General features: G+C 34.9%; 1 non-coding gene across 1 annotated transcript; it reads left to right on the top strand.

Annotated features, from left to right (window-relative positions):
* Window positions 1–7294: 7294 nt before the first annotated feature.
* On the top strand, window positions 7295–7463 carry LOC116482765 (U1 spliceosomal RNA). The gene has a single exon (XR_004252033.1). It is a non-coding gene; the product is annotated as a U1 spliceosomal RNA (small nuclear RNA).
* Window positions 7464–7768: the final 305 nt, after the last annotated feature.

The following is a 7768-nucleotide window of genomic DNA, read 5'->3' as shown; positions in this document are numbered from 1 at the left end:
CACATAATTTTCTTGAGTTCTTATTCTGGCTGTAGTACTATTACTGAATAATCTTCAGGCTAAATAGAACAATTCCCATCCCTTGCCTGCATGTACTAACTATTCTTTCATAAAATTCTAGTGCCTACAGAGAGTTCTACCATTTACCTCAAAGAACTCATCTATTTTGCTTAGCTCGACTTTGCTTCAAACCAGCAGATTTCTCATTGGTAGAATTCAATGTTAAATAGTTTTAACATAACCTTGAAGTGAATTCTTTTCTTTCCTTGTACTCTATTACCCTCTTTGAGCTTTTCATAAAGAAAAGGACTGTGCAGAGTTGCACTGTCAGTGCAGCCAAGACCAAAGTGATAGAAGCAGGAAATGCTCTGGGGAATACTGCAAATGCAGTTTCTGCTTCTTGCTTGGAAGTTTGGAGCCAGCAACAGTCTAATAGAAACCCTTTGCTTTCTCGATGATCCATTTACAGAGTGGTAAGCACTGCTGTGGAGTTAATATCATTTCCAGAAGCAAACCTTTTAATACAGTTAACTGTGTAAAATTGTCTTCCTTTTCTTCCTTATTTGATGTATATCCCAAATTTATAACCAGTCTGCCATTTACTTCCACCAAACATTCTGATCTTCCTCTTAGTATTTGATTTATGATCACTTGAAAAAGAGATATGTCTAGAATGCTTTATTACATATATCTTCTTGATACATTTTGCTTAGTTTTTTAATTCTAATGAGACTTTTTCAAATTCATTTTTCTTAATATCTTTATCATTCTAAAATGTGAAGTAATTTATCTGCTTTTTTTTCTTCTACGAATATACTCTTTTAGTGTTTGTATATTCTTCTCCATAGGGCATCATTTTCCTTACCCATACAGAGTAATATACTGTTAATAACTCTGTATTGGAATGAACAATACTTTATACACAAAGTCTGAGTGATCCTGCCCACGTTTCCCCTTTGTTACATTGTGTCAGCTCAGTTTGTTATCAATAAATCAACTTTGGAAATCTTAGCATACTACATAGTAAATTATTAACCTCGTTATTTGCAAAGTTGAAGGTTACTATCAAAATTATTCCTTTTGAGTAAGCCATTTATGCCTAGGCTAGCCAAATATAAAAGCTGTATCATTGCCTCAGAGTGGTGGCTCATGTCTGTAATCCCAGCACTTTGGGAGGCCAAGATGGGGGGATCATGAGATCAGGAGATCGAGACCATCCTGGCCAACATGGTGAAACCCCGTCTCTACTAAAAATACAAAAAAAATTAGCCAGGCGTGGTGGTGCACACCTGTAATCCCAGCTACTCAGGAGGCTGAGGCAGGAGAATTGCTTGAACCCAGGGGGCAGAGGTTGCAGTGAGCTGAGATTATGCCACTTCACTCCAGCCTGGGCGACAGAGTGAGACTCTGTCTCACAAAAAAAAAAAAAAAAAAAAAAAAAAAAAAAAAAAATCTATATCATTTATTAAATTACAAATTGGAATGCTCTTCACATTGTTAACATTGATGATTGGATTTGTTTTTATATTGGTATCAATTTAATGCAGTAACTGTTAGACTTTTACAAATATGTGACACACATGTACCCTGGAAGTATGTATGTTTACTATGCATCAATCGATCAATAAATAATCGAATGTGTGAGATATACTATTTTTGTTTGTCTTGTGTAACTATGCTATAAAAACAGAGCCTGTGGCAATGGAAATGTGCAGCTACTTACTAGTTGTTGAGATCTCTCACAATTTCTATATCCTCATGGAAAATCCTTGCTTAAAGAGAGAAACTTGTATCTGAATTCTTATTCTGCTACTAACCTAAGGATTAATGATTCGCTGAAACTTACTTGACTTCAATATTTCCACATATAAAATGTTGGCCAAAATACTACAATAATTAATTTTGCCTGTATTGGCAAAAAGAAAAAAAAAAGAAATTAATCACATAAGCGCCTTAAACCTAATGGGAAATTATTGTCTTGTTGTTATACGAATACCTGAACTAAGTGTGGCTCCGGAACTATTTAATGCTGTGACTTGTCTGCTTCATCAGGGACTCACTTTGCTTTCACTTTTTTTTTTTTTTTTTGCACCACCATTTTAACATTCCATCTGTTTTTTGTTTGTTTTGTTTTGAGACGGAGTTTCACTCTTGTCACCCAGGCTGGAGTGCAATGGTGCCATCTCGGCTCACTGCAACCTCTGCCTCCTGGGTTCAAGCAATTCTCCTACCTCAGCCTCCTGAGTAGCTGGGATTACAAGTGTGCTCCACCATGCCCAGCTAATTTTTGTATTTTTAGTAGGGACATGCTTTCTCCCTGTTGGCCTAGCTGGCCCCGAACTACTGACCTCAGGTGATCTGCCTGCCTCAGCCTCTCAAAGTGCTGAGATTACAGGCATGAGCCACCACACCTGGCCTCCGTCTGGTTTTTAATTTAGCAACATTTATTGATTCAACATGAGATAGCAATTTTGACATTCGATTTTTTGCTTCCTATTTTATAAAGTTAAAGAAACCCTTCCCAGAAGCCCTACAGAAAGTTCCTACTAGTTACTCCCTGAACAGAATTGCATCACACATTTCACATCTAATCCAGTCTCTCTAGTAGGTGTACTGAAACCACAGTGCTTAGCTGAGGTCAGCAAGGACTTGATAGTGGTGGATGCCCAAACAAACTAGAGCCTCTGGCAGCAGAAAGTAAGCAGGGATAGATGCTAGGTAGATAATTGGAAAGACACCCTACAAATATAGTAAGTTTTTTGTCCAAGGTAGAATGAGTACATCTGTAAGTCATCCAGCACAGTAGCTGTCACATAGCGATGCTTAAAGAAAAAAGTAAACTTAAATTACTGCATTCTACCCCAATATATTGAACTTCTACAATGTTTCAGGTGCCCTGAAAGCCACTAGCAACATAAATGTATTGAACACATTTGCTGAAGTCAAACACCTAATGATGGATAAGTCAAAAAATACAGTATATAAATGAAACATACAAACAAATGGACACACTGACTCACAAGTTAATGATACGAATGCTATGATAAAGGGAAACACATACTGAAATGAACAAAAATAAGAGAGTATTAATCATAGATTTGGATGCAAGAGTGAGAAGCAAGTGGGAGTCAAATTTGAGTGAACACAATGATGGTGTACTTTATTCTAAAAGTATGTTTTTGCCAGTCAGGGGAAGAAGAATAAATTAGATTTTCTGGGGGAAATCCTACACTATGAATTGTAGGGACAATTCTACTACTAGGAACATACAAGGAGAAAGGATGATTGTAGAGGTATAGGTCCCTGCTTCCAGTCATATTTGGTCAGCAGGGAAGGGCTTCAGAGTCTAGAGAAGAGGTTCTTTGTTTTAGTCTGGAGAATTTAAGCCATATGACTGGTGAATTAATAAGGCTTCCCTGCTGTTGTCTTGGGGTAGATCCAATAGCATAATAAAATGGCAGTCCCTTGACTTCTACTCTATTTTGCCAGCTGAATATTCACGGTTGGAAAACATCGGTGTCTCTTCTGCCATGTTCAGGCACAAAGGCCTAAGCATATATACAGTATGGTAGACGAGGGACTTGACTTGCTACCTTCAACTCTCTAGTGAATTGATTGCCTTACAACTTGATCACTGCATTTTTCAATGCAGGAATTCAGGCGGCCAATCCATTCTTGGGCAAGGTGACTCTTACCTCTCAAAGTGATAGAACTGTGATGTTCTAATTTCATCCAATTATTGCATTGACTGTGCTTTGTTACATTCCCTTTCCCATTCCTTGGAAAGGATCTGTAACTTTTGGGAAACATAGTCTTAGAAAGTTAGTCTTCTCAAAATCAATGAGTTTAAAACTAAATTTGCTCACCCAATTGAATACCCTATCCTCTTCTCTATCTTCAAATTTCAGAGAGGTGCCATACCTTAGGAAATAGTGATATTGGGCATATGATAATTATTTTCCTTTTATCTCAATTTCCTTGTAAGAATATTTTCAACATTTGGTGCATTTGATAGTCAAAATGAAAAAAAAAGATTAGGAAAATTGAAAATTTTACCTGACTAGTGGTAAATTCTTCCCCTCTTGGCTGTTGTTGCTTACCTGATAATACTTTCCATGCAGCATATGGCCAGTGTTTGGTTTCTTGTTGCTCACATGTATGAGTTCTTAGAAAAACTCCATGTGAGGGATTTACCCATTTCCTAGGTTCCCAAGTACTCTGATTTGACCTCTACCTCTTCTCAACGTCCACTTTTTTTGTGATCTAGCTACTGCAGAGGGCCTTCTCTTAGTAGCATGCTCACTTAATGGCTTGACTTAATGGCTAGCATATGCAGTGACCAATGTGCTCTTCTCTTATGAAATAAAGGCATTTAGGCTGACAAGTGAGAGTCTTTTTTTTTCTGCTATACTTTTCCATTTGGCTTATCTCCCTGTTTAAATAATCACAAAAAAGTGGATCATCAATGCCACTATATAAATCAAAGAACGAAGTTGGACAATCGGACAATGAGACTTGGTTCTTTGGTTTATATATAGGGTTCATATATATAGGGACTACTCTTCCCTATATATAATCATCACCTATCTTTATCAAGAATCCTATTATCAGTCATCCTGGGGTTTTAATAAAGATCCTACCAATATGTATGTGACAAGATCTTGGTAGATCTACTTAGAATAACAAGTAAACATACCCACTGCCTAGTTATGCTTTGATTTTAGAGCATAAACTAGAATGGGCTATTGTTTCAAAGGTCCACCCTCCCTCAGTAACGAGATCACACAATCACATCCTTTGCCATGCACCTTAATTGGGAAATAGTTCTCCACCCCTACAGTTAAAGTTTAGATATAGAATTTGCTTTGGGAATGAACATTCAAAAAGTAAGCCCAGGCTTGAAAAATTATTACACTATTGCATCTATTCCCGAACATCTGAAATTTTTAAGAGAAAAACATAGTTGATGTAGTCTGTTTTCCTGAAGAGGGCAAAAAATACTCAGAGAGCCATAACTTGATCAGTTGAACTCTGACTAGTTTCTGCTAAGACCCCAGACACATGTGGTAGGACTACAAAGCTCAGCAGGGCCACCAAACTAAACTCAATCTATTTTAACTAACACTCATTGGATCTGGAAATTAATGACAATAAGTGATTATTATTTTAAGCAGTGACTTTTAGAATAATTAACTATGCAGGATTTTTGTAGCCATAGCCAACTAACACAAGGATTTAGTCTCAATTATCAGGTCACAGAAAAAATCTAATTAGCAAAATGATCTACTAAAACACAAAAAAAGAATATCTAACTTTCTTTTTACTTTTGTACTCCTAAACTTATTTTAAAAGTGGATGAACGATGACAAAATCAGGCTTTATGTTTTATTTTTTCATGAAACATGATTTACTATCAAATACATTAGCACTAGTACTGAATTTGAATTTATTAAGCAATTCCATCAAGTATCTTTTCAAACAGATGCACAATTCACTGCATGGTTTGTCATTCTCTATAAAAAATCTTCTTTAGTTAGAAACTCCACCTTCATTTTGATTACTTATTACAACTATTCCAACATTTATTTTCAGTTTGTTTTAAATGTACCTTAAGTGCTTCATTCTTTTTCAAATGTAACAAATTTGTACTGCATGTAATATTGAAAAGATTTGTAATTTCGGTAATATTTCAGTAATAGTGAAAAATATTGGCAAACAAATTTAGAAAATTCTCAGCAACATTAGGACACATGGTATATGTTTAACATTAAGTTAAATGAGGGTATTAAAGATATAAATATGGTTTAAACAGGAAAATAGTATATTCAAAGCAAGAAAATATTTTTCTATTTTGTTTCAACCATTTTGTTGTTTTTCTTGATAGCAAAGATTTTCCAATTTCTAAGTTATTTTGTAGAAATTGGAATAAATGCCACAGAGGAATTTTGGCCTCATAAAGTATATCAAACACTTTATGGCTCCTGTTTCATTTTTGTACTTCCTAGTCCTTTTAAACACAGCAAACATACCTTGGGGTTTTCCTTAAAATCATTTTGAAAGTGTGTTTCTGCTATGACCCATCAGTATGAAATATGGTTTTCTGATAGCATGCTGGCTAAAATAAGTTTTCTTCTTTTTTTCATAGATGGATGGCAGGTTGTATATGTGAGGCCTGTCTATGTGTCTTTATGTCAAGAATTCAAACATGTTATTGAGAAATGGTGCTTTAAAATGCAAACATGCAATATAGGTTCAAAAGATCTCTTACCATGGAAGGTTATTTAACTATATTTCAAAACTAATTTGAGGTTCAAAGGAAACAGAAGCCAAATCAACTGTTAAATTTCTATTTACCTGATTAATGTATTTACATGTTATAATGAAAACCCAACATTAAACTTAATACTTTTATTTTACACTTTACATGTGACATACCTGTGTCAAGCTCTTTTCTTTTAGGAAGTTCTGAGGATTGCAGGTTATGTTCCAGTCTATGTCATATAAGGTGTTAACAAGTACCACAAATTTCTGTAGATCTTGATGCAGTGGTGTGAGATTGCATTTTCCTGTCACTTACTATGTATAATTATCAGCTCTAAGTAGCCAGTTAGTACTTACGTAGGATCCAGTGGCTATTCTTTTTCTGTTTCTTGCACTGCATGTGGAAAGGCATTCTCCTTCAGTGCTCATAGTTTAAGTGTAATAAGCTGTTTGAAATAACAAAAACGTTTTATTTAAGGGAAAAACAAAGACGGTAACAGCATAATGCAGAACAAGAAACACATTAAACACAGGTAATTAGCAACAATATACTTAAATTTTTGACACTGAAGATGTCTTGATTGCTTTCTATCTTTCTCCTCAGATCTGAGTTTGCCAAGTTCTGTTTAGCATTCCTTTTCTACTGAGACTCTTATTTCATTTATTGCCCATATTTTGGGCCATAAAACAAGTTTCAACACATTATTTTAAAAAATAAAATCATACCGAATCTGTTCTCTGATGTTGATGGAATCAAATTAGAGTTAAATAGCAGGGAAATCATACAAAATTTTCACACTCAGAAATTAAGCAAGATACTTCTAAAAATACAGAGATTAAAAAAGTCTTACAAAGAACAAAAAATATGTTCAGGTAAATGAAAATAAAAAGAGAATACAGCAAAATTTCTGAGATGCGGGTAATGCAATGATGAGAAGGAAATTTATAGCACTAAACGCTTACATCACAAAGGTGGAAAAATCATGAATCAACCATCTAAGCTTGCAGTTTAAGAAACTAGGGAAAAAAATATACACTTAACATGGCAGAGGAGATATCATAATCACAAGGGTGGTTTCCCCAGGGCAAGGCTTATCCATCCATTGCATTCCAGATGTGCTCACCTCTGTGATGTCCCCACATGTGGAAACCTGGACTGCATAATTTGTAGTAGCGGGGGACTGCATTAATACCTTCCTTTGGCTTTTTATTTTATTTTTTTCATTTTTTTAAGTTAAAAAATAGTGAAAAAAGAAGAAAATAAGCCCAATGCAAGCGGAATGAAGGAAATAATAAAGATAATAACAGAAATAAATGAAATTGAAAAAAGAAAACAGAAAAATCAATAAAGCAAGAAGTGAATTTTTTAAAACGATCAACACAGCTGACAAGATTTTAGCACAAGTGACACAGAATTATATATATATATATGTATATAGGTCTATATATATGTATGTCTATATATGTATGTATATAGGTCTATATACATACATATATATGTATATAT

This window comes from Hylobates moloch, unplaced genomic scaffold (assembly GCF_009828535.3).
Source record: "Hylobates moloch isolate HMO894 unplaced genomic scaffold, HMol_V3 SCAFFOLD_14, whole genome shotgun sequence".
NCBI classification, from domain to species: domain Eukaryota; kingdom Metazoa; phylum Chordata; class Mammalia; order Primates; family Hylobatidae; genus Hylobates; species Hylobates moloch.
Note: the sequence above shows the minus strand (reverse complement) of the source record. Positions and strands in the feature narration are given on the sequence as shown.